General features: G+C 38.5%; 1 long non-coding RNA gene across 1 annotated transcript in view; it reads left to right on the top strand.

Moving 5' to 3' along the window:
• LOC136838743 (uncharacterized) overlaps positions 1 to 25896 on the top strand; it is a 95903-nt gene that overhangs the window by 47225 nt on the left and 22782 nt on the right. The window contains exon 2 of the long non-coding RNA XR_010853104.1: positions 5235 to 5312. This is a non-coding gene — a long non-coding RNA (uncharacterized lncRNA). The remainder of the gene's footprint in view (positions 1 to 5234; positions 5313 to 25896) is intronic.

The raw sequence follows: 25896 nt of genomic DNA, 5'->3' as shown, positions 1-25896 counted from the left end.
AGGGAGTGTCTGGCTGATTCTCAGCCTTTGAGTGGCACTGTTTGGTGGAGTGCCCTAATCTTTTCCAATGGCTGCACACAGGTTTCTTGTGTGTCCGATCTTGGGCGGATGCTGACCGGAGGTAGGAGAGAAGGGCCAAATCTTATGCCCCCAGGAACTAGGTGTAGGATGGTGAGTGTCCCAGTGATCTGCCCAATGTCAGCACTCATCAAGCGTCGGAGGGTTCTTATCGCAGAGATAGGTGGCGAGGACCGGGGGGTGTAATGTAGGAAGTCCTCGAGCTGGGAACTTTCTATTATCTCCTCCGCAGAGGTGGTGCTGTGGTAATCCAGCCACCGCCTGATAGCTCAGAACTTATGGCATGCCCAGTCGGCCCATGTTTGACCAGCCTCCTTTGGCTGTCCCCTCCAACATTGTCTCCATATTTGGGGGCAAGCTCATAGGCCTTAATTATGGCCCTTTGGACCTCCCCAAGGCTTCCACAGTCCTCTAATGGAACGGAGCAGAAGGCAAGGCCCTTTCCCTCCAGGTGTTTTACAAAGAGCAAAGAGATTTTTGCAGGTAGGAGCTTGAAGTTCTTGAAGACCTCTACTACTTGGTCAAGCCAGGTCTTGGGCTTCGAGTCATTTCATTTTGGTACCGTGGAACTGGCGGCAGTGAGAGAGGACTGGGGAGACGTACTTGCAGGGCTACAGCCCCCTTGGGCGGTCATGGTGAGCTCATGGGCTCGATCCCATTCCTCTTTAGCTAATCTTTCCGCTCGGTCTTGTGCCTCCTTAGCTAGACTCTCTTGCCTGTCTCGCTCTTCCCTGGCTTCTCTTTCCTTTCTCTCTCTTTCCTCCTTGGCTTCTCTTTCCTGTCTCTCTCTTCCTTTGTCCTTTCTCTCTCTTTCCTCCTTGACTTCTCTTTCCTGTCTCTCTCTTTCTTGCCCTGCTGTGACCCAATCTACCAACTCTTGTTCCTTGAGCCCCAGTCATTTCCCAGCAGCAACAAGGGTTTTGATTTCGCTGGCAAAAGAAGCTATGTTGCTGAAGTGCCGTGGGAAGTTTTATTACAGGGAGAAGGGTATATTACCCTGAGGAATGGCATATCCCATAGGACTCAGGCTTTGGCTCGGAATGAACGTTCGTGGGTTGTTCAAAGAATGTGTCCTCAAGGAACATACCTAGGTTGCTCGAAGAACATGAGGGGGGTCCTCAAACGAATGTAATTCAGGTATTTGAAGGATGGGTTCTAAAAAGAACGTATCTAAGTTGTTCGGAGAATGTATGGGGTCCTTGAATGAATGTAATTCGATTGTTTGACTGCGTGTTGCCAAAAGAGGTAAGGACTCAATCTGTGACGTTGCAGATTGCGAGATCTTAGGCAATAAGGTCGCCAGTGTTGTAATTTTAAAGCTGGGGTCTTGCTAGATAAACGGGGTATACTAGGATGATACACAACTTATCTTAGTTACCACAAAAATCTGCCATCTGGCCTTGGGGACAGCTAAAATTACAAACAACAAAACACACCTGAAAGGCTGCTTCAAAAGCTGGGTGCCTAGACAAACTCTGGGGTTAACTTAATTCATTATATTTACAAAAGAAAACACATCAGGAGAATGGTAGCGTAATTCTGGGGTAATGAGGCGAGAGCAAATGACGGGGACTTTCCTGGAGGGAGTATATTGGGTTTCCCGCTTCAAAGCTTGTTAATAACGAAGCAGCGAGACCACTACACACAAAAAGTGACATGCAGATCCACAGCTGGGTATCCCTATCCTGCAATCGAAACGCTCACGATTACTTAACTGAAACTAGCACTGTAATGAGGGAATTGAGGAATTGCACTGAAGATGCTCAGACTGAACTGGATTCCAGTGACTCGAATATCATATGCTTACATTACACTTCTCGTAAATGCTTTGCAAATTAAACGGCACAAAATATAAAGCAATACAGGTCTCACTGTAAGTATATCACACTATGAAAAGAAAGGAACACAGTTAGAGGAGAATAGGGAACATGGCTGACAAAAAACCTTAAATCCTGGTACATTACCTTTCATTAGGAGCTGAAGTTCTCTTCTTATGAGGGCCAGCGAGGGGGAGGACAAGCAAATTAATTCATAAATAAAGTTACTTTGAATACTGCCAGCCACGTGTCGAAAATAGGCAGTTTGATAGAGCAAAGTACGGAGCTCTGGAGTCCATGGTGCCGCTGACAATTCTGAGAGCAAGCTCCTCTCCCCAAGACCCTTTATAGCTTCAGAAGTTACAGCTTTCTCTTTTCTAGATGGCGTTGTGATCATTCTGCCCACATGGAACTGCAGGCAGCATGGTTCCGATTTCAAAATGGTGGAACGCACGTGGTCAGCCCTCCAGCTGACCTGCCTTGGGCGACAATTAGCTCTGGTCGGGTCTGCACCTGGAATTAAGGGATTTCCAACAGCACTTTGGACAAAAAAGTGGTTAAAGGGGTTTTTCCCCCAAAAAGGCAGTGGTGAGAGGGTGTAGGGGCGAATCTTTTTTATAGTGAATCATACTAAATTTACCTTATTGAATTACTTAGTCCTTTTTACTTTGAATTATTGCCTGAAAGATGGCGTAGGAGGAATATTCTTAACAATATATATATATATATATATATATATATATATATATATATATATATATATATATATATATATATATATATATATATATATATATTTTACGTATTTCCCTGAGTTATTGGTATTTTACAGGCCAGCAACAGAACTTTATTTAATTTGCCTTGGAGTTCTAACTTGTGTAAAGGGAAATCATAATAAAAAATAAGAAAAAGGGGAGAATTTAGGAGCTGAAGGCTCTATTTCATAAGGAAATGTTACGTAAACACTTGGGATAAATTAAAGACTTATATTTACAAAAGAAAGCATTTGAAGGGAAAATGGATAAGTAAATTGATGAAGGGCTTGCAACACCTAAAGATCCTTCTACTGGAGTCTTGACTAAAGGCAAAGCACAGTCCAAGATGAGTCCACTGCGAATAGGTCCCTCTGCAAGAGAGATTTACACATTACACGCCAGTAAAGGAACAATATAACACCAAATATGACTCGAGTTTGCACTGAGGGTGCCAAAGACTCGAGGAATGAATGACTACTTTACACTCAAACACAGGACATTGGAAATGGCACTGGATAAACTGGCACAAGGACAGAAGTGAAATGCTGGTACTCCAAACTTTCTAAAGGGCAAACTGTCATGACTGAAAAGTCCTCACTCGCACTTTACCTTAGGGGAAGTGGGTCTCTGGCGAAGAATGACGAGGGGCGATCACCAACGATGCACACTGTCCCTCGAGGATGACTGGAGTCAGGCAGGGGGAGAACGAAGGTCTCAGCAAATGTACTGCTCGCCCGCGTGTATGGCTGTCCGTCGAGAACTGTTACTGCATGCCTCCTCCTCACACTACTAACTAACTGCTTACATCCTACTGCTGTCTCTTCCTTTTAAGGCACACGGCCAGGGGTAGGAGCCGTATGCAAACGACGTGTCACTTGCCAGGTGGTCAGCAATTCCGTTGCCTCTTCCCTGGTCCTGCCAAGGTAAGACAATTCAGCAGCTTAATCTGCCTTTAGAAAGGCCGTTTTAAGAAGCTTAGTTGGGCTAAGCTTCTTAAGGGAGTGGCATTTAGTGTCCTCTCCTTGCCACTTTTTATCCATGTCATCTCAACATCTGTTCCAGGTAAAAAGAAGGACAGATCGAAATGTTGATAACCGTGCTCTGATTTCTAGGTCAAATACAATCGGCCATGCAGTTCTCAATAAACAAAGGGTAAATTAGGTTGGGGGGGGGAGGCGCGCTGTGCAGCGACTTCTTGTAAATTATAATAATATATATATGAGAGAGATTAAAGGGTATTTTTCTGTGTGAATGAGAGAGAATGGAATGGAGATGATGGGACTATTGTCCTGTGGATGGAAGAGGAAAGTAAGGTTACATGGAAATGGGATGAAAAGCTGGTGGACAGAGGATATTCTATTAAAAACCGTGAGACATTACCTACATTATACTGAAGGTACATTATTCTCTTATTTATAATCATGTTTTCATGATGATACATATATTTGTTTACCAACAACTGTATGCCGTCGACATTTTTCAGGTAGACGTGTGGACATGAAATAATTGATATTCTCCTTCGTAAGTTAATAGTGTATTACTGTAAAGTATCATTATATTTTCTGTTGGTTGATATACATCTTTTTAATTGTTACTTGTAAATCTGCTCTCTCTCTACCTCTCTCTCTCACACACACACACAAAGTACTCTATAGTGCAAAGGTTTGTTTTCTAAGTTTATGGCTCTTTAGGTTCGGTCCCCAGAGTGAGTCAGGTCCAGGGAATATGGACTTTGCGTGAAAAAGGGTAAGTTTGAGGTGACGATCAAAAAACTCTTTTCAAGATCAGTTCAGGCCAGCTTCTGTGGCCCCTCATGAGGACGGCCTTCCTGTACATGAGCGTCTCAAAGGAGAAGCCCCTTGGTAAGTTACCATTCCATTGTTGCCGAGGCCTCCGAAGGACAGGTTGTTGTCTTGAGGACGAAACGAGGAGAAAAGGTTGAGCAGCAGCAGAAGTAACCAATATAATTTGTCTAGTCGCCTTTAGGAGAAGCAACAGTGCAGTGATAAACAGCATTAGAAGCGACTCATAAAGTGACATAAGCAGGTAAGCCGCGTGGCTTCTCATGTATCCAGATTCTGATGCTAAGCTTGTAAAATACATAAGAGCGGCCTGTTGGTGTGACACGGCGTTCAGAGGCTGGAAAATGAGATAGCTTTAATATGTGGTGAGAAGTGGGGGAGGAACTGTTAGTTAGAAAGTTAGTGGACATGGAAATAGCAGGACGAACGCCTGGAGGAAGGCCCAGAATTACATGAAGGGAGAGCGTAGATGAAGGCCTGGACCTGACATGACTCGAAACAGAAAGAGCGCTATACAGGCGACAGAGGAGGGGCGTCATTTAACGCCCAACCCCATAAATGGAAAATCTGACGTACGAGCGTTAATGATGGTGATGATTCATCCTTAAGCTGCGTCGAGTTTTGCTGCTTATCAGGTCATGTACAAGAGGCGTTTCATAAATTCATTTGTATTATTCATGCTACGAACCTTAAAAATGATTATTCATTCGTAATTTGGTGATTGATTTGCATTTGGAAAGTTAATTTTAACAATATGTTCAACCTTCTGTTGTTCCTTTCAGATCACCAATAAGAGGTGTTTATCTTGATGGGGACAAGAGGATCTTCAGAACGACCATTCATACATGATTAACCCTCAGGTATGTACTGCGTGTATTGAAAAATTATTTCTTATTTATTATTTAACTTTGATTTATCCTAACTTGACCATAAGCAAAAGTTGCTTACATTATTATTAGGGAATTATTAGAATTTTTCTCATTCGGCCGTAAGTTGCCACTTTCTGTAAGTAGTTCGAATCTCCGACCGGCCAACGAAGAATAAGAGGAATTTACTTCTGGTGATAGAAATTCATTTCTCGTCATAATGTGGTTCGGATTCCACAATAAGCTGTAGGTCCCGTTGCTAGGTAACCAATTGGTTCTTAGCCACGTAAAATAAATCTAATCCTTCGGGCCAGCCCTCCCTGGGAGAGCTGTTAATCAGCTCAGTGGTCTGGTTAAACTAAGGTATACATAACATAACTATGGAAGAAATTTTTCAAGTGTTCTTAGAAACAGTCGGAGATGTAGTAAAGCTGCCAGGAGCAAATATCATAAAAAAATTGTACTTTATGATCATTTAGTTTTAAGACTTCTCAAACTGAAAATGATATGTTCACACCAATTCGCATACTTCAAATTATTCTAAAATAATGTCTAAATTGATACTTATGTATATTCTTAAAAATACATTAATTTTTTTAACTTGAAAGTATTCTTCAGTATTCTTCACTTCTCTGATTTATAATTTGTGGAAAAGTAAGTTAAATTTGATCTCGCTCAAGTCCCGGATGCTTACTTTGCGCATGCGTAAGGACACCATTGACTGTCATTCCTCCGCAAGATACTTGGCGCAAAATATCATTTACGTCGTTTTTCCGCATAGAGAGCATTTATATGTCAAGAGGCTTTTTCCTGAAATGGAGCAAATATTCCGTATTTTCTTTCTTTCTATCAGTTATCTGTGGAAGCGCACGTGGAACTAAAACACCAAGCCATTTTGGAGTTCCAGTAATGACAAATTTACTCTCAAAACTACTGAATTTAAAGCTTCCCTATTGATTATTTGTAAAGAACGTATTTTGCACACTTGTACATCGACTTATATGTATATGGTTTTTCTCCTAAAGGCCCTTTGTTTCTTTTATGGGCCTTGCAGGAAGTAGTAATATACAGTATACATATATATATGTATGTATGTATGTATATATATATATATATATATATATATATATATATATATATATATATATATATATATATAGTATATTATATATATATATATATATATATATATATATGTATATATATATATATATATATATATATATATATATATATATGTATATATATATATATATATATATATATATATGTATATATATATATATATATATATATATATATATATATATATATATATATATATATATATATTTGCACAAAGTGAATGCACAGTGAAAAAAGGGAAAAGATCTTTAATTCGATTTTAAATACTAGCATTTTATTTTACGTGTCTGTTACTTATTACATGGTTCACTGACAACTTCAGTGATTCAGACATGAATTTTTGTTCATAATCTTATCATTCACCAAGAAAGTTGATGACTCTTAAGATATCTCCCATATCAACTCTCACTGACGAGACTTTTCCCAAAATCATCTTTTCATCATCTTACATATTGACGCCCTGATTATTCCAAAGCTTCTTTTCATGTGTTTTACCTACTCCTCACATAGTCGACGATTCCAGAGGCCTAGTGATGGCCCTTTAAGTCAAATCCTTCGTTTTACCTGTAGCTGACGAAAGGAATCGAATACTTGTTTAATAGGTATTTCTCAGAACTCGTATTTTACTTAGTCTGATTATGCGTCATTTTTAAATAGTCAGGTAAGAAAACAAAAGGAGGAGTGAACACTGAAAAGCTGGAGAGGGCAAGAAAGGTTCTGGTAATGGGATGCTGAAGGGGAGTAGAAGATCATAACATTTATGTCAAAGTGTTTCGGTGGATCTGCAGATCTGCAAATACACTAATTCACATTCAGATTGAGGAAACGTTACCTCCAGATGCTTACAGATCCCACGAGTTCCGTTTGCTATGCAGTGCACAGGACATTGACGATGATGGAGCATTACTGAATGTTTTGAAATATACAGGACCAGAAATGAAGCACCTTTCAGACGAGATACTCAACAAGTAATTTACCATGACTGACGATCCTTTGAAATTTAGTAATCTCGTGAGACGCTTAAAAATGCTCTTAAAAGGCTGCGTACCCTGGCTAAGCCGTTTTCATTTCATTCACAACCGTGCCCGTATTTAGTTAGTTGATTTAATACTGGCGGAATTCGGAGTGTCCAATACGACTCCTCTTAAGGCTTTTCTGGCACTGGCGTCGTTGGGGGTGGAGCCGTCAGTGCACCCCACACGGTGCACTGTAGACATTACTTTAGGTTCTTTGCAGTGTCCCTTCGTCCCCTAGCTGTAACCCTTTCCATTCCTTTTGCTATGCCGCCGTTCATATTCCCTTCCTTCCATCTTTTCGCCCTCTCCTAAAAATTGTTTCAAAATTATTTTTAGTGCTTGGTCTTTTACTTATATTTTATATTCCAGTTCCAATTTCTGTCACTGGTAATGACTAAAAATGGGAAAAGAATAAAAACAATTATTTAGTTTGCCTTACAAGCGCCTAACCATACATAGATATGTGAGGGACAATAATTGAATTATTTGAAACACATCTCAGGCAGTCCGACACGGCAAAGATACGTAGATTCTTCGCATTTACTTCGTTCTCAAGACACGACTTTCAATTTGAGGCATCGTAGGATATTCAGTTGAGTACGTTGACAGAAATGATTTCAAGATAATGTCATGTGAGAGAATGCCCCTCTTCTCCTGTTCTCTTATGAGCTGCTATTGCTAAATGATTATAGCATTCATATTGAATTATGATCTCAGTATATGAAGATTGTATATATATGTAAGTATACAGTATATGTATATATATATATATATATATATATATATATATATATATATATATATATATATACATACACACACAAACACACACACACACACACACACACATATATATATATATATATATATATATATATATATATAGGCTATATATATATATATATATATATATATATATATATATATATAAAAGAGTGAAATTCTCACACGCCATCTTATATGTCAACGATGTAATATAAAGAATATTCAATTGCTTTATTTGTTTTATCTCAAAGAACATTGTAGGCGAAATTTGCCCCTACAGACCTCTCTATCACCACTGGCTTTTGGGGGAGAATACTTTAATCTCCTTTCCTTGTTCGAGTGACTGCTGGGGACCTTAAATTCCAGGTGCTGATTCAGTAGGAATCCTTACCTGAGACAAGTCAGCTGGTAAAGGATTGACCATGTGCTCGACGCCTTCTTGGAACTTGACCCACATGGCCCTCCAAGCCCGCGGTGACACACGGTCTTACCAACACCAACGCCATCTACGAAGAGCAGGATCGTAATCCCCGAAAGCTATAAAAGACCTTGGATGAACACACTCGGTCTTGGAATTGGTTGGATGCTCATCCAGGACTCCTGTCCTTTCCCTTGCTCTATTGAACAGCTCCTTCGGGACCCACGTGGCTATCGGGAGCCAGAGTAAACTTTTGCTGTGACCTTATTCACTTGCCCTCCCTATTGCTGGCCCCCCTGAGGATGAGGAACATCATCTCCTACTGAAGGCAAAGTGCCGAATTTATGGTTCTTTTAGTCAGTCACGTCCCTGTCAGCCTGTAATTATTTTTTCTGTTTTCCGTTTTCATAGTGCAGTAGTCCTACAGTGAGACCTGTATTGCTTTTTGTTGCCAAGCTGTTTAATTTGCAAAGCATTGAAGCGAAGTGTAATGTAATCGTTAAAATTCGAGTTATTGGAATCGAGTTCAGTCTAGGCACCTTCTGTGCAGTTCCTTGATTCCTTAGTTAAAGTGCTATTTTCGGTTGAGTAACCATAGGTTACAGATTAGGAGTTAGTCAGCTGTAGATCTGTGCATCATCTTGTGTGTGTAGTGACCCCACTACACCATTCACGACGCCCTTTGAAGCAGGCTCCCATTGTGTCTCTTTGAGCAATTCCCATTTATTTACTCTTTTCATCTTGAATTACAGGACCTTGTTTGCCTGTCCCAGTTGCACTACCATTCTTCTGATATATGTTTTCTTTTGTAAATATAATTAACTAAGTTAAACCCAAGAGTTCACCCAATCACTCCCCTTTTGAAGTAGGCCCCTAGCCGTGTTTTGATGTGGATGTTATTACCTGACCTCAAGGCCATAGTTCAGATATGTGTCATCCAAGGTAAGTTGTGCAAAACCCCAGTGTAACCCATTGGTTAAACTAGATCTCCCAGCTTAATATATATATATATATATATATATATATATATATATATATATATATATATATATATATATATATTATATATATATAGATATAGTTATTATTATATGAGTGCCAACTTGGCACAGTGCCATTATCGCAGATGTTGGCAAATGATCTTGCCGGAGGAGTCACGCCCTCTGGCTACCTTTGTGGCCTCCTTGGGCTAAAGAATGAACCTAGCCATTTTTCATAGGCTAAGGAATGTAATTTTGGCATATTTAATCATCATCTTTTATTAACAATCATTGATTACTCTGAGTCGCAACCTTGTGTTTATAATGCCCAAATGGCACTGAGCTGTTGCTCAAGTATCGAGGAAACACCTAACTAAGCCCACATTGACTTTGTTGTAATGCCTCTTCAAGGCAGACTAACTGCATGTGTGCAGAATTCGTAACTGATTATTATTAAGAGTGCATGAAGTATCTCTAGAGTTAACCTAGTATTAATTCATTGTTTTAACTATACCATTACATTGTGAAAAATATTCTGGGTAATGCTGCCTTAACGTAATAGGAATTATATGATAAGAATATGTCATTTCTAGCAGCAAGTATTTATTCTGCGTTAATGTAAATGTCAATGCTGTTTTGCCTCTTGAAATTAATTGCTACGCAGAAGTTTAAGTTAAATTATAAGGCACCAAAGGGAAATGAGAGAGAAGTAAAGTAAAGTATTTCGGTTAGTTTACTTGCTGGTAATCATTGTCACCCAATCTAGGGTGTGGATGCTAACTTGGTTGGGGAGGTGCAATGAATGGAACCTCTCTCTAAACCACCTGTGTCCGGTTTTACATAAGTAACATAGCTGAAAAAGAAATAAAATTAATTTCAATTGCTTTAATTACTAAAACTGTGGGTTTCCACTCGCCCCTTCATAAACTCTCCTTCATTCCCCAAAATGGTTAAGCCTAACCCCTCTCTCTGTTCAAAATGACTGCCTGAGGTCTTGTTCCAGAAGACCTTCGAAGATGCCTTCCTCGACGGTGCCAGACAACTGGCAAGGGAGGGGCCAAAAAAGAGAAAGTTGGCACCCCACCCTATCCTAAAACCCTCCACGAGGGTTAACTGATGCCATGCGGCCTATATAAAAAACATGGCAAAGATTGACCTTTGCGCCACCTATGTTGAATGCGATGTGTAATCTCTGAAGGTTATTTATAGACGATGCAACAAAAATCGAGAGAGAAGAGAGCTCAGAACACCACCGAGGACAGATGTCCTTAACCTTACCTGACCCTGAACCTTCCACGTGTTCGACCCCGAGGCTTGAACCAGTATACTTTTGTAGTGGCATTTTAATTCCCTCCTCCATCGCCAGTGCCGTATCGAATGAGGACACCGTCATTTTGACAAATTTAATGTACTGGAATAAGGTTTCTTAGTCAGTCACAATTCCTGTTATTTCTCTGTCTGATTTTTCATTTATTTTCCATTGTGTGATCACCTTCAGTAATTTGTGTTGCCTCGACTGTGGAATCCCTCGGCTCTATCCATGTGCAGTCCCCCATCTACCCCACTGCGATGTTTCCTGTTATGAAGACATCATTGGCGTAGAATATTTATTCTTGGTAGGATTCATTCATTTAGCAGGCCCTTATTATTACCTGCCCAGTAATTCGTCATTCTTCTGATCTCTGTTTGTTCTGTAAATATAAGTAGTTAAGAAAATACCACTGCTCCCCTGTGCATATCTCACACAATTTTTATGCTGTTCTATTCTCGTTTCCAGTGCTTTAACCGTTTGGCCAATATAAAAGTTGTCACAAGACTTACATGGAATTTTATATAAACACTTTTTTGCCAAGTTAAATCAATTAGCACCATCAATTAAATTCACTGTGGAAATGGAAAATGATGGGTGCTTACCCTTTTTGGATGTCCTCATACGAAGAAATAGTAATGGTTTAAATATAGTGTATATATAAAACGTACTAATATTTCTTCATATGTGTCTTTCTATTCCGGACAAAGCAATAAGGTTAAGAAATCAGTGTTTTCATCTATGTTTTTAAGAGCATTACGTGTATGTAGCCCTGAATGTATTGATGATGAAATAGATAAGATTAGGAATACAGGCAAGAAATTGAAATATCCTGACAGTGTATTAAACAATGCATTAGAAGCGGCAAAAAGACTTATGTATCAAAACCAAAAGGAACCTTACAACGCAAAAAATTTGCTTGTACTGCCTTATAACAATGATATGAAAGATATCCCTCATCTTCTTAAGAATTTTGAAGTTCATGTCGCATTTAAGAACAAGAAAACAATGAAACATGTACTTATCAAGATCTCTCCCGACAATACTAGAGGGTGCGTATATAAAATTCCATGTGAGTCTTGTGACAACTTTTATATTGGCCAAACGGGTAAAGCACTGGAAAAGAGAAAAGAACAACATAAAAAATGTGTGAGATATGCACAGGGGAACAGTGGTATTTTTGTATATGTTAGTGAGAACAATCATGCTATCAAACAGGGAAGGGGCAGAATGGATTGTATATTCTAATAACACACTGAAAAGGAATATCATTGAATCTAGCTTTATGAAAGAAAGTTACTGCCATAATATGAACATCAAGTCAAGGGATGTATAAACTTGATCCTTTAATAATGAAAGAAGTTTGTAAATTGTTTAAATTTTAAGGCAGGCAGTAGAAGTGTATGGAAATAAGATTATCATATTTGTAAACACAGTACATGGGTAGCAGTGGTAATGAGTTTTCCAACCCCGCCTCCCTGACACCTGTCAGGTGTGGATCTGATGTCGCCTATGGTCGGTTTGTTTATCAGCATTGTCCCCTGAGAGTATATTATGATTTTTAGCCAAATGAGTTTTGAAGGCCACTCCTACCTTGACACCGGCCTGTGGGTGGATATGTAGTCTCAAACGGTTGTGTATGTTCATTAGTACTGTTCCTGTAGTATATATATTTGTGGTTTCTAATACTCTGTATCAGTGCTTCGTCAATGGCTTGGAAATAAAGTCAAAACCATTCAGGACCTACACCCCGTGTCTTATTTTTCACCTAATGAGTAATGTGTGATATATATATATATATATATATATATATATATATATATATATATATATATATATATATATATATATATATATAATAAAGGAATGATGACACTGGCAAGAGCCTTCCCCTTTTATGGAAAAAAAAACTTATATATACACATATATATTTATGTATATATATACATATATATGTATAGATTACATACATGTATATACTGTATATACATGTATGTAATGTATATATGCATATTTATATATAATTTATATAATATATATATATATATATATATATATATATATATATATATATATATATATATATATATATATATATATATATATATATATATATATATTATCATTGTATTGATACTTGATAATGTGGACTGTTTGTCCAAGAAAGCTTGTAACTTTTGAATAAAACTCATTAGATACCATCCAGTTTGAATGAGAGTCCTTTTTAGTAATTCTACCAATGCACAGAACAATTGTGTATGTGATAAAGTTAATATATATATATATATATATATATATATATATATATATATATATATATATATATATATATATATATATATATATATATATATATATATATATATATATATATCTATATATATATTAGAAATAATCAACACTCAATCACGTGTGGAACAGAAATAAATTTCTGACTCACATCAGGATCGAACCCAGGTCTTTCAGTTGAAAGACGAGACTGCTGCCAACCAAACCACACAAGTCATAAAAAAGTTGGAACCTGAGTACCACTGTACCTGAGGCTTTCCCTGGGCAAGCTAACTGTTTGCATACCAGCATGTTTACCCCAACTTCCTGACTCAGTAGTGACCCAGTTGACAGCATTTCATTCGAATTATCCTCTCTGAGTGAGTATGATAAAAATAATCAACACAATCACATGTGGAACAGAAAAAAATTTCTGACTTACATCAGGATTGAACCCAGGCCTTTCAGTTGAAAGACGAGACTGGGTCCTTTGTCTTAAGGACTTCTCTTCGGGTGTTTCATTCACCTTATACAAATCAATGTTGCAATACCTATGGTCATAATTGCCATTAATAAATAATGTGGCTTCAAGTGAATAAAAAACCTAAAATTTCCAGGAAATTGATAAAATGGTAAAATAAATTAACAATACGCTATAAATTTTCAAGAAAACCAATTCTGGTGATATTACTAAACCACTTTTCAATCAGGGAAATAGAATAATGTTTATTCCTAGCTAAACAAGCATATTACAGAACAAGCACCAAAAAGGAATATGATATGAGTAATACTTTGGTTCTCCCTTTCCACCCTTCATTCAGTGATATTGTTTACCTTTTAAGAATATTAAACCTTAAAGCAGTCTTTTCTTACCCTAACACAATTGGAAAGACAGCAGTCACTTGCAACAGCCCCAAACGGTAAGAAGGTGTGGTTTACAAAATACCTTGTGAATGTGGCAAATTCTGCCTGGGACAAACCGGAAAAGATATTAATAAGAGAATTTCCCAACATCAATATTGTAAGAACAAATTCTTCAAACAGTGCTGTTAATTTACATGTGCAAAACTGTGGCTGTCCTTTCTTTGGAGCAAAACAGAAATATTATTCACAGAAAAAGATTGGATGACAAGAAATTTGTTAGAAACGCTTTCATAAGTTTTAGCAGACAAAAACACTTTAACATTAGGCAAGGATATATAAATTAGACTCTTTACTCGTTCACATTGTTTCACAACAGCACAAATTCAGAGAAAGGTTTTAAATGACCTATCACCAAATCGTTGAATAGTTCTCTCTTTTAACTTTTCTTAATTGTTAATTCTTGACCATCTGTTTATTATCTAAACAACCTAATTTTAACTTTGACAACTGTTCTTTTATTTTTTTTTGGTGAGAAACAATGTTTGTGATTTTTATATAGTCTATGTACTTATTCTGTTTAGTTGTAATAAAGCTCTTGAAGAGGCCTGGTGGAAGGCGAAATTATCGAGCTGTTAGAGTGTTTTATTCTCTTTTCTCTGTGGACTATATTAACATATCTCATCTTCGTGGTATAAAGATTATATATATACATACATATATATACAGTATGTATATATATTATATATATATATATATATATATATATATATATATATATATATATATATATATATATATATGTGAGTTCTTCATTGGAGGGTGGGTAGAGTTCTCGGCTAGCACGCTGTTGGCCCAGCGTTCGATTCTCCGACCGGCTAATGAAGAATTAGAGAATTCTATTTCCTGGTGAAAGAAATTCATTTTCGTCATAATGTGGTTCGGATTCACAATAAGCTGCAGGTCCCGTTGCTAGGTAACCAGTTGGTTCTTAGCCACGAAAATAAATCTAATCCTTCGCCCAGCCCTCTCTGGGAGAGCTGTTGATCAGCTCAGTGGTCTTAGATTAAACTAAGATATACTTAACTTATATATATAGATATATATATATATATATATATATATATATATATATATATATATATATATATATATATATATATATATATATATATATATATATATATATAGAGAGAGAGAGGAGAGAGAGAGAGAGAGAGAGAGAGGTTTTCTTACGACGGAAAAAAAGGGATACGACGATGATGATTTTTCAATTTTAGCATCTTCTTTTTTAAATATAGATATTTTCATGGCAATAAACTTTCAAGGAAATTTCTCACCCTGGGAGGACAAGGTCCACTTGAAATTATTATTATAGATATATATATATATATATATATATATATATATATATATATATATATATATATATATATATAATATATATATATATATGTACTCTATATATATATATATATATATATATATATATATATATATATATATATGTATATATATATATATATATATATATATATATATATATATATATATATTTGGTCTGCAGTATATATGTATATATAAAATGTGTTGTGTTTGTTTGTGAATGCGTGCATCATTTTGCTTTAGGAAAATATCGTGCATGTTACGGTGTTTGTAATCAGTAGTTCAATAGACCTCGTTAAGAGCGTTGCTTGGGGCAGCATATGTGCGTGTGTGTGTGTGCGCGCGCGCGGGCGTAGGTATGTGTCTGTGTGCTTGCATCCTAAGCACTGACATGGCAACTGTCCCGTGTTGCCAGTTTAGTGTGTTAGATTATTGCAGTAAACAGTTTACAATAGAATAATTTTTTGTGGACAGTTTCTTTATTATTACTGACTCACTAATAGCATGTACGCCTCGCCTGGTTGTTTAAGTAACATCATTTAGGTATATTTAAATTTCTATCTGTAGGACGATACACGCCCAGACGATGGCAATTGTTCGTGAAGCGACTGGCAATACTCATCTGTCGACAGTGTTGGCGGGAAAGGCCACCTAGCAAACGATTGGTTAAAATTAGAAACAAACAAAAAATAAAGTTAGCTGAGAAAGAAGGCCAAAAAGTCAGTCTTAACTGCTTGATGTTACTGTGCCTTCTAAATTAACACATGAGGAAGGCCTGATGTAACAGGAGGCTTATTACATAAAAAAAAAAGTTATGCGTGTGAATAGGAGATGAAAGGTTCATTTGTTTTTGCTTATTACATAAAGAAAAAGTTATGCGTGTGAATAGGAGATGAAAGGTTCATTTGTTTTTAACAGACCGACCAACGGTACAGACCTATTTACTGGTCATTGCATAGTGTACACTTTATTGACGTCGAGTTTTCAGCGTTTGATGATCTTATTTCTTATTTATCTACTTGACAGTTCGCTGAATTAATCAGTATTTTCCTTTTTTCTTTACGTAGGAACTTGCGGAACAGAAAAAAAAGCTTAGTTTAAAACGAAAATTCAAGACAAAATTGTTTTAACAGATAAATGTATTGTTTCTTCGTAAATTGGCTTGTGCAGTGCAAATGATTTATACGATGCAGATGGTATTGCAATACTGTAATATTACAAAAGGTATTAGAACAACATACTAAGAGGAAATAATCACGCTGGATAGAAAAAGAGTTTTTTTTTTACCAGTATGCAACTGTATACTGGTAAAAAGAAATTGCTCTGTTATGGGTTATTAAGCCAGGAATTTGCTTCCCGTTATCATTACTCTACCAAGAATACCGCGTGTAATACATATAGACCATGTTAAAATGTTCCTTGCAGCGTCCCTTCGGCCCCTAGCTGCAACCCCTTTCGTTTCTTTTACCGTACCTCCATTCATATTATCTTTCTTCAATGTTGCTATCCACTTTCTCTCCTAACAATTATTTCAAAGTGGAACCACGAGGTTTTCATCCTGTTGCACCTTTCAAACCTCCTACCTACTCTCAATTTCCTTTCCAGCGCTGAATGACCTCATAGAAAAAAAGTATACCTTAGTTTAACCAGACCACTGAGCTGATTAAAGCTTCTCTAGAGAGGCTGGCCCTGAAGGATTAGACTTATTTTACGTGGCTAAGAACCAGCGGTTACTTAGCAACGGGACTCACGGCTTATTGTGGAATCCGAACCACATTATAGCGAGAAATGAATTTCTATCACCAGAAATAAATTCCTCTAATAAATTCCTCTAATTCTTCATTAGTCGGCCGGAGATTCGAACTCGGGCCTAGCGAGTGCTAGCCCACAACTCTACCGAGTCGCCCAACGAGGAACTTATGACCTCATAGAGTTTAGGCCAACAGTCAGTTGGCCTAAACCCTGTATTCCATTCCATTCCATTCCATTCCATTCGAGTTCGTTCTAGTGTTTTCCCACTTACCTAACTGTTCAGCTCTCCTGACTTTTTCCTTTGCGAGTTTTTATCCTTAGATTGAGAAGGGACAATAATAATAATAATACCACGTAGGGGGAGGGGGATAGTGTTGTCAGTGCACCTCACGCAGTGCACTGTAGGCACTACCTAAGCTTACTTAAAGTTCTTAGCAGCGCCCCTTCGGCCCATAACTGCAACCCCTTTTATTCCTCTTACAGCACCTCCTTTCATATTCTCTTTCTTCCATCTTACTTTTCACCCTCTCCTAACAGTTGTTTCATGGTGCAACTGCAAGGTTTCCCCTCTGTTGCACCTTTCAGACCTTTCACTCTCAACCTAACCTTTCGGCTCAGAAGGACTTCAAAGGTCCCAGCGCTTGGCCATTGGCCTAAATTTTATATTCCATTCCATTGTTCCAATAATAATAATAATAATAATAATAATAATAATATGATGATGATGATGATGAATGCGATCATGAATGTAAATGATTCCAGGACTCATAACACTACTTTAGTAATGTTTCTACTCCTCATTGGGTTCATTCACAAACTGTTAAGAAGAAAAAGCTTCCAGAACCAGGTACGGAAACTTAAAATGAAATTGACATTGCCTAAAACAATTTTAACGGAAGAGTTCACAAAAACAGTTAAAAAACGGAATAAAAATAACCAGCGGTTTAATTGACTTCCATTTAACAATTTTTTAACATTTTTGTTTGTTTTGTAACTGTCAAGTAACCTTTTGAACTTTTGCTTGCTTTTTTTTTAATGACATTTAGTTTCCTGCATTAAAATACTGTCTCCAGAAATAACATGATATGATTTTTAGGTTAGTGGTCTCGCAACTTTTTGAGAATGACTCGATATGTGATGAATCCCACTTACGTTTAAATGGCACAGCCTAGTAAGATCTCCTCATGAGACTTCAGTGTCAATAATAATAATAATAATAATAATAATAATAATAATAATAATAATAATAATAATAATGTCAGAATACTCGTCATCACTCTGTCTTACATGAGGATGCTGTCATCGGTTTTTGATGCTTGACAAGTAATTCAAAGAATGCGGACAACAGAAGCAAAAAATAAGAAAAAATAAAATTAAATAAAAAAATTACCTGAAAGATTAAATTGAAGGAGGCGCGCACAAGAAAATATCTGAATAAAATGAATTCATTTAAAAGAAAACTATATAACAGAATTATGTTGATAACATTTCCCTTCAGTATCTGAATTTCCGATCTACCTCCTGGGTAGCTGGTGTTTTTCAACTGACCCCTACTTCCAGTTATGCTGAGCTTGACTGATGAGTTAAATACGGTCCCAGTTGTAGCCATTCAACCAGTGATCTGAAGTATTGGGCTATGCCTTAGTGTCTTGGATAACATCGGTTGGAATTCTCTTCTTCTTCTTTTTCTTCTTCTTCTTCTTCGTTTAACGGCTCTTTCCCATTTTTTATATGGAGTAAGCACGATGCCTTCTTTTAGTGCAGCAGATAATTGCATATTTCATAAGAATCGTTCAGATAGTGAAACAAGCATGAAATTTTGCACAAGTGCTCTTTAAAGTTCCCTCTATCAGAAAAGGGCGCTGGCCGCAAAAATTTAATATAATACGGGCCAAATTCCAAGATGGCGGCCAGTATCGACAGATTTTGGCTAATTTTTCACTAGAATGGCATGTATTTGTTTTCTAGCAATACAGTAAAAGCTCTTCCATACTATTTCTTGTGAATATTATGTTTGTAGCTTCCTAGCACAGTTTACCTTTAAATATGGGGGCTATATGGCTGCCAAGAAAAGGTAGAAACAATAATTATAATGAGAAATAATGCCCGGTCAGCAATTATCGTTTTAAGCATGGATCTTTGGTTTCTGTGGTTTTAGATCCTAATGAGGCCATCTCTTTCGAATAACTCATAAATTTTGAAGGAAAATTAATAAATGTAAAAGAGTGTATGTCTGCACACAGCAGGGCACACTGGTGACATCACTGCTGTAACTCAGCATGGGGTTCAGTGCCAGCTAATCCAGCTTTACTAATCCTGTAGTCTTAGACTAGTAGCTGTAGTATAGTTTAGTTTAGTGTCCCAAATGCTTTCTAACAGCCCCAGACCAGCTATAGTTAGATAGCCGCACCTGAATAGACAGGTGATGTGCCAGCGCCGGAGAGCCGAGCCAAGGGTATGGGGGGGTTGCATGATGGTTCCATGTACTTTTACCGGATGGTGTACAGATCGCTTTTTTTCACGGGACTTAAATGGCACTGGATGAATGATCGGGCTAGGTGTAGGGAGACCAACCTAGTTGAATCCATACAGGAATGTGTGCTTGTTTAAGGTGGTAAAAGGATAACCCTCGGCCTTAATCAAAAGTGAAATCATGGCAGAATGTGATGCCAATCCAATATTGAGCAGTAGAAAAACAAACTGGAGTTTGTATTTGTCTTTGTCAGAAGGACAAAAGAGGTGAGCACTTGACATCACCTCAAGTCATCATGTCCTAGACCATGATGGGTACACAATGCTGGCAAGGAACATTCCATGTTCAGTGAAATTAATGAAATGCCACTGATAATGGATCAGCAAGGCTGGATGAAGGTGATGCATAGAGCCACTCTCAGGAAAAAAAATGCAGCAAAATAACATGTGAACTGTCGCTTGTTGTTTAACAACACTAAACTGGACTGCAGTAAGAAAGCGACAATCCAATGACAGACCAGCAACACTGAGACTAGTCGCAGAAACTGCGCCGAACCAGTCATGACAATGAAGTTTGCATTTTCTGTGAGAAAATGGCACCTGCATCTGATCTCAGACAGGCTAGTACTAAGGGCCTTGACTTGAAATTGCGTGAATGTGCAGAGATACTTGGGGTGATGGCAAGCTCCTTTGCTAAGTGACTGGTGGGGATGTCATTGCACAGGAGTTTTAAGTATCACCATGCCTGTCTTTGTGCCCTCTACAACAGAAAAGGTCCTACCTGAGGAGCCTTGAGAAAGACCAAGGTAGCACTGAGTCAGAATCAGATGTGTATCCACTAGTTCTGTCAGAACTGATGACATACATTGTTGAAAAAACAGCCTTTGTTCAGATGATCCAGTCACATTTCGCTGGCAGATATTTGTCACCTCTACCAACAACGTCTGGAACAATTAGGTAGAGTCACCAGAGTGTAAATTCATTTGAGACTCAGACAAACTTCTGGCAGAAATTCCAGAACTTGAGGCTCATAAATCTGGCAGAGATGTATTACTTGCATTTTCAAAAGGATGTGGGAAAGACTCTGCTCAATCATCTGATCTTTCAGAGGCAGTTATCATTGCTAAAAGCAGCTTAAATATTCTCAGAAAGTCTATACTTGATCATCAGTCACGGTTTGTGGCACATTTTCTGAGGTTGTGTACGAAATTCTGTGCCTCCTCCTGCTCCAGTTTGTAGGGATGGTTGAGCATGGGGCTGACATCAAGTCACAGTTACGATTTGGAGCATCAAAGCTCAGACTAGCCATTGCACAGCTCATGCAGTTCAACTGCTACCTCCCGACAAGAGGAGGCAATAACTCATAGACACTCTCAAAGACAGAGAGAAACACCATTCCCAGTCTACATGGGACTCTCAGTCTCATGCCAAAACCAGGAAGAGAAACCTGGTTGAAATGCTACATCAGTATGGCCTCAGTATCTCTTATGACAGAGTACTGGGGTCTCTGCACAGTTAGGGAGATGCCAGTTAGCAAATATGTGGAGGAGGGTGTGGTCTGTCCCCAGTACTGTGAAAAGGGTTGTTCACCACTGCAGTGATGGACAACATCGACCACAACCCATCTGCAACTTCTGCCACTGCCTCCTTCCATGGAACTAGTATCTCCATATTTCAGCACCCCACCAAGGAGAACACTGACAGGAAAGACAGCAGCTAAAAAGTTTGCACCTGAGAAAGTGAGAATGTGCCTGAATTGCTTGACACATTCACAAACATCTCACCAGCTTCTTTCAAAACACAAAGAACCCTGTGCCACCAAACACTGCAATACCAAAAGCCACCCACAGATATCTTGGGCTACAGCTTTGTGCTGGAGTATCAGTGGCTGACAAGGTCATAGTCACTCCAGGAAATAGATGATGCAGTGAATCTGACGTGGTCAGCTCATCACGCTTCAATGAAGAGAAGCCCAGAATTTGAAGTAACCATAACTTCATTGCTTCCTCTCCTCGTGATCAGGCTCATTCTGTTGCTACGATCAAACACGTGATGCAGAAAGTGCAGGATGTCACTGATTTTCTGAACCCCTGGCCAGATACCCACAATCCAGCTGATCAGCCAATCTATGCCGTGAGCAGCAGTGCAGTGGCAGTGGCTGATCAGCATGGCGAAGACAAGCATCTAAATGTTTGCGGTCTCTGCACATTGAGAGGGCAAGAAGACATCAGACATGGTACTCTTTCATGGCACTGGTTGGACAAACTGAGTCACTACCTCTGGTGAGAGCAGGACATCTGGAAGGTCCTGCAGAATCCTTCCTTATGCTGCAAGTGTAACCAGCACTGCTGGCAGATGGATGAGGTTAGACCTCTAGTTTGCCAGTACAAACTCCTGAGGCCATCTCACCAACCACTGTGCTCTCCTCCAAACAGCAATGAGCAGGCATTAGGTTGGCTGTGTGTGGGGGCACCTTCAGTGTCAGCCACAGCCAGAGAACCTTCTGCAGTGGGATGTCAAAAGTCTGGTGAAGTACTGTCAAGTCCTTCTGGACCACTTCAATTTTGTCCTCTTAGCTGAAGAGCTGCCAACAGCTACCCTACTTCTTTTCCAAGCAGGCTGTTTGAAAAACTATGCTCGTTGGTCTGCCCTATTCACCTCAGGGACATGCTTACAAATGTGAAGTCTAGATAACATTGCCCTCAAGGAGTTCAAGGTAGATAATCTAGTTGTGCATCCAAGACCATGTCGCCTACCTTCTTATCCCCGAATTGACAAAGGTGTAGGTTGAGACCAATGCCATTTATAAAGGCTGATGGCGGGAGCCATTGGGTTGACTTTTTATCCGTCAGCACTCAGAAGATGTTGATGTGACCATATCATTACTATTGGTGTCTGAAAGCATATTAGTTCAAACTAAGAGTCTAATCAGCAGACATATACCATTAAATGAACAAACACCTGGTCGCTTTGGAAGACATTCTTGGATAGAAAAAAACTTTTATGGCAACCATTTTGTACAACATCTTGGGAAGTCATTTCAGTAAGGGTTTTCAATAAAATGTGTAGGTGTGAACATTAACAAAGACATTAAAAAGTCGAGAACTTTAAAAAAAAATGGCATATTCCATAAATTTCAGAGTTTTCCTAAACTCTTTGAATTGTAATGCAGATCTCCTTCTTTATCGGAAAATAGCCGCCATCTGATTTTCAGGACAGAAGCTGCTCCTTTCTAAGAGAGCGAAAGTCTTAGGAGGATTGCCAGCTTTTTTTTCATGCTTGTTTCATCTCTCCAGAGCCGTGAATTTCTACAGCAATTCTTCTGCACTATTTTGAACGACTTTGCTTCCTTGGCGTTGGGGTAGGCTGTAGCATGATCAGAAGTCTCAGCTGACATCGGTCCTGGAAGTCATGTTGGTTAAGAGAAATGATCAAACACTTGATGTCTTTTATTGTTTAGATGGATCAGCTTTGGCTTGTGTTCTGTAATTATTTATATTATTTTCTGCGACTTCTTGCCTGTGATATCATTTCTATTTAGCAAGTTCATCACATCTTGTATTTGATGTATGCGGTGGCAACCTCATGCTGAGACTAGGTTCTGTAGTAAGGTGGTCAAGGAGGGTGGTGCGAACAGAACCTTCATTCCATCCACTGGCGCAATTTCCTGCTGCGATGCAACAAGACAGAGTTGTTCCCTAGCTGCAACAAAGTTACCCAGATGTCTGCACAAATGTTTGTCATTCTTCCAGGTCTGCTGTCCTCAGCACTCATAACATTTATCTTCAGGGACTGGAAAAGTTTTCTCATGTTATACCCTTAGAATCTTTCTCCATCTCAAATTTTCCACGGCGCTGAATAAGCCAAGGACCATCAGCGTTAAAGCCTTTTGGCCAAGATTTTATTCCATGTAGTCAGCTCAATAGCTTTCTCCACTCCCATTTATATGCTTGAAGCTATGGGTGAAATTTGGCCAAGGCCAGAACTGCGCTTTTGGATCCTGCCGGATTTATGGGCCCTTGCCAACTACTGGGCCAGGAGAGATAATGGCAACCGTCTTCTTCCATGCGTTCAGTATGAACAGTGTCAGCCTTAATAATAATAATAATAATAATAATGATAACATGGAACATCTTTCCAGATTGTCCTCCACTGGAAGTTCTCAAACTGAGTCACTACCCTCTCCAGCATGACGACAAAGTGGCCTCTGTGAAATTTGCCACCATGTCTTGAAAGATGCTTTGTCTTCACGAATATGCAGTCTAGACTCCATATGTTTGCAAACAAAACAATAGGCATAAAACCATTCCATAACCATGGCTCTCGTACAACACACCAACATACAGCAAAACAGGCTGGTTACTATTGTGCAAATGCGTAAGACAGTGTCTCAAAATGAGACAGAACCCTTTATAGTGGGGATGGCAATTTTCTGATTAATTTATTCATGTCCTCTGGACATCCAACTGGCCATGGCTATCGACACCGGAAGCATGTTTCACCAAATGTGGATCAAAGCAGGCTGTCAGATACATCACAAAGAAATTGCTACAAATTGGGTCTTCCCTGCAGAAAGCTCTGTAATGCAAATGAATGACTCTAGATAAATGATTGCCATTCCAACTTCAGTAGATAATCTAGATTAGCATCCAACAGTTTCATGTTAGTTGACCTTCTTAACGGAGATTTTTCAAGGGTACTGCGAGTATACATAGATTAGACGCGTTTAGTCCATTTATCTTCTTTTCTTGAAAGATGGCAGTCTTAGACCTTATCAATGTTGTATGTGACCTACCGTTACTAATGATTGAAATAGCATATCATTAAAACTGTCTGATCACGATGAATAAGATACTTAAATAAGAATGGGATGGTCTTTCATGTGCTCAGTTTTGGATGAAAAAAAACTATACCATTTTTGAGTGGAAGCCATCTTTTTACAATGCTCAAGATGTAAGGGTTTCAATAAAGATGGGTGGTATGGTTTTACATAACACTAAAAGTCTTGTAAAAAAAAAAAAATGGCATATTCCTCCAACTCCCAAAGGGGAATCTCAACATACTCTGGCCATTTTGAAAAATTGCCGCCATCTTGATCCTTAGCTGCCAGCCCCTTTTCCCTAAGCTGTACGTAGTCTTAGAATGTTCTTCCAAATTTCATGCTTGTTTCACTATCAAACTTTTTACAGCAATCTGCTTCACTATAAAAAGTCTGGGAGGACCCCATAGGTCACAGGGCATCGAATCCACTTTGTTGTTTGGTTTGGAGCCAGGAAATCGGCAATCTGAAAACAGTTACAGCCAGAAGGGCGTAGGGAAATTCCGATTTTATAGTTTCCTTTGTGCTTTCAGGTCATATAGTTCCAGCCTTCTTCAGGCAGTTAGGAGTGATAGCCCTCCTAGCCTAGATTCTACCTGGGCCCTCCAACGGCTATCTAACTCCCAAAACATCTGATCTGGGGCTATGAGACACTATTCTTCCTGGTATGGTGCGAGGTGACAGTTCATTCATCTCCATCGCCCCTGAATATCCAGCCAGGTTATCTCCAACTCTGCTTATGCCATTTACAGACAGAGAGACAATTTTATAAATGGCATCAGTTCCCTCTGTTTGTCGTCATTACTCCTACTAGCTTTGTAAAGGTATTCGCAAATAAACTAAAATTTTTCGTCTCAACTGTCATTATCGTCCTAAATGAGTTGTCCGTTTATCATGCAAATAGTCTTACTAGAATTATATAATCTGACATTTGCGTACAGTTTTAATCCATCTGATTAAATCTCAGTAGCTAACCGTATATCGTCATATCATACCTGGGGTTTACTGGATGTCCTCATGATTTCTGTTTAGATTTCTGTGAAAAGAAAACTAGTGAGATGGTAAATGTCTTGTGACATAGCCTGCTCTTTCTGTCCGCCTCACATCTTAAATGCTACTGAGGCTAGATGTGCTGCATTTAACTGTGCAATGTCGATGATTCTCCTTGGCATCAAACATACTGAATCTGGACCCTAGCCTCAGTAGAGTTCATTATTTAAGGTTACAGTTATTCATGCTCAGTATCTGGCATAGTTTTATCATGAGGTTAGTATCAGGTTAGTACTACAAGCTGCATGAGTGTCATACAGTTAGTCTACTTGGGCAAAGAAACCAGCGCTACTTGCTTTTTTTAGGTATTTTTTTTTTTCTGATATTTCTGGAAGCCTCATCACTGAGCCAATGGGA

Source organism: Macrobrachium rosenbergii, chromosome 1, assembly GCF_040412425.1.
Source record: "Macrobrachium rosenbergii isolate ZJJX-2024 chromosome 1, ASM4041242v1, whole genome shotgun sequence".
NCBI lineage: Eukaryota > Metazoa > Arthropoda > Malacostraca > Decapoda > Palaemonidae > Macrobrachium > Macrobrachium rosenbergii.
This window is presented reverse-complemented; position numbering and strand designations above follow the sequence as displayed.